Genomic DNA, 2,500 nt, shown 5'->3' with positions numbered 1-2,500 from the left:
GTGCATGTGTGAGTGGGTGTGCATGTGTGTGTGTGTGCATGTGAGTGGGTGCGCATGTGTGAGTGGGTGTGCATGTGTGTGTGCGTGGGTGTGCATGTGTGAGTGGGTGCATGTGTGAGTGGGTGTGCATGTGTGCGTGGGTGTGCATGTGTGTGTGTGTGTGTGAGTGGGTGCATGTGTGAGTGGGTGCGCATGTGTGCGTGGGTGTGCATGTGTGAGTAGGTGTGCATGTGTGTGAGTGGGTGAGTGGGTGTGCATGTGTGCGTGGGTGAGTGGGTGTGCATGTGTGAGTGGGTGTGTGCATGTGTGTGTGTGTGTGCATGTGTGAGTGGGTGCGCATGTGTGAGTGGGTGTGCATGTGTGAGTGGGTGCGCATGTGTGAGTGGGTGAGTGGGTGAGTGGGTGTGTGTGTGTGTGTGTGTGCTGGGTGTGCATGTGAGGCGGTGAGTGGGGTGTGCATGTGTGCTGCAAGGTGCATGTGTGAGCAAGTGTGCATGTGTGTGTGTGTGTGTGTGTGTGTGTGTGTGTGTGTGCGCAAGTGTGCATGCGTGTGTGTGTGTGTGCACGTGTGTGTGTGTGTGTGTGTGCATGTGTGTGTGTGTGTGCGTGTGTGTGTGTGTGTGTGTGTGTGTGTGTGTGTGTCCGAGTGGTGTGTGTGTGTGCGTGGGTGCGCATGTGTGGGTGTGTGTGTGCATGTGTGAGTGGGTGTGCATGTGAGTGGGTGCATGTGTGAGTGGGTGTGTGTGTGTGAGTGGGTGTGCATGTGAGTGGGTGCATGTGTGTGAGTGGGTGTGTGTGTGAGTGGGTGTGTGTGTGTGAGTGGGTGCATGTGTGAGTGGGTGTGTGTGTGTGAGTGGGTGCGCGCGCATGTTTAAGAGTGCTTACTGTACATTCTCTTACCAAACTCCTTTCCTGAGAAAAACAAAATGATGACAACCTCTCCATAACAGAAAAGAGGGAGGGCGGGTGGGATAGATAATGTGAGAGAGAGAGGGAGAGAGAGAGAGAGAGAGAGGGAGAGAGAGAAAGAAAGACAGAGAGAGAGAGAGAGAGAGAGAGGGCAAGAAGGTGACTGGGGAGCAAAGCTAACAGAGGAAGGGGAGCCTTTTTTAATAAGGACACACACACACGCTCATCATTCAATCTGTACCATGTGGAGGAAGGTAGTAAGGACATGAAAACACACACACACACACACACACAGTAAAAGAAAACATGAAAGGCTCCAGCTGGGTAAATGCAGCACATGTATGCACACACACACACACACACACACACACACACACACACACACACACACACACACACACACACACACACACATCCTCTCCTGTTTACTCAGGGCTAAGAGGCACATTTCCGCAGGGCACTGAACACCCATAACTACTATTACCCACAGGACACCGCTACCACTAATAAGCCTTAACCAGAGCACTCTTAACGTGGACACGACACCCTTCCCTCACACACGGAGCAGCATTAGGCAAAGAGTACTCTTAAAGTATGACGCCAATAATACCAAGGAGCAATGGCAGAATCGCAAAATGCAGTTTCTTTTAACATTTTTTTTTAAGAAGAATCTTCTGAGAAAACCCCTACGATAGTCACATTCACATTTCACAGAGGATTTTTGGTTTCGAAATACAGTTGGCATCAATGCCAATGTGGGAATCAATGCCTATGCTTTTATCTCTACTATCAGAGTACATAACTATCTTATCTTGCTTTTCACGAATACATACAAACTTATCCATGTGTGCTTGTACACACCAATACACGCACGCACGCACGACAATAACACAATATCACACACACACACACACACACACACACACACACAATATCACACACACACACACACACACACACACACACACACACAGATGCACACACACAAAACATGTGTAACAGTCCACACACACACACACCCACAGGCATACACATACCATTTAACACAATTTCTAGAAACTATTTCTCTTTCAACATGTGTACATGTGTATACTCCCATTATATAAACTCCCTCAGGTTTTTCAATATTTAGATTACATGCAAGTCATGGAATGTGATTCTCACAGCCTGTGGTATGGCAAAACATGGCTGACAGCATTGCATACATACATAATCACAGTCCCAGAGGGACTCTCTACTCTATCTACATCCTCTATAGACCCTTTTAACAATAAAAACAAAAACAATGCTTGAACATTCTATTTGGTTCCCAATCTACTTCCTCTGCATTAAGATAACATATGGAATGTTGAAAAGGAAGTCTTGTGGGGCCAACTATGATGCTGATAATGGAACTCTCTTGAAAGGGTCTATACCAAGAGCCCTATGGGAACACACTGGGAACACATTACTGTAAGAGCACCGAGCACAAGCAGGGAAGATTACGCACTGGTTGTTATGGCATGTGGCCACCTGTAGGGGGAGCGTGTTGTATTTGGAAGAGCTGTTGGACTGGTGCTGTGAGCGGCCCTCTTCAGTGGAAAAAGCAGAG

Source organism: Alosa alosa, chromosome 23 (assembly GCF_017589495.1).
Source record: "Alosa alosa isolate M-15738 ecotype Scorff River chromosome 23, AALO_Geno_1.1, whole genome shotgun sequence".
Classification (NCBI taxonomy): domain Eukaryota; kingdom Metazoa; phylum Chordata; class Actinopteri; order Clupeiformes; family Clupeidae; genus Alosa; species Alosa alosa.
The sequence above is the reverse complement of the archived record's forward strand: the minus strand, read 5'-3'. Positions refer to the sequence as shown.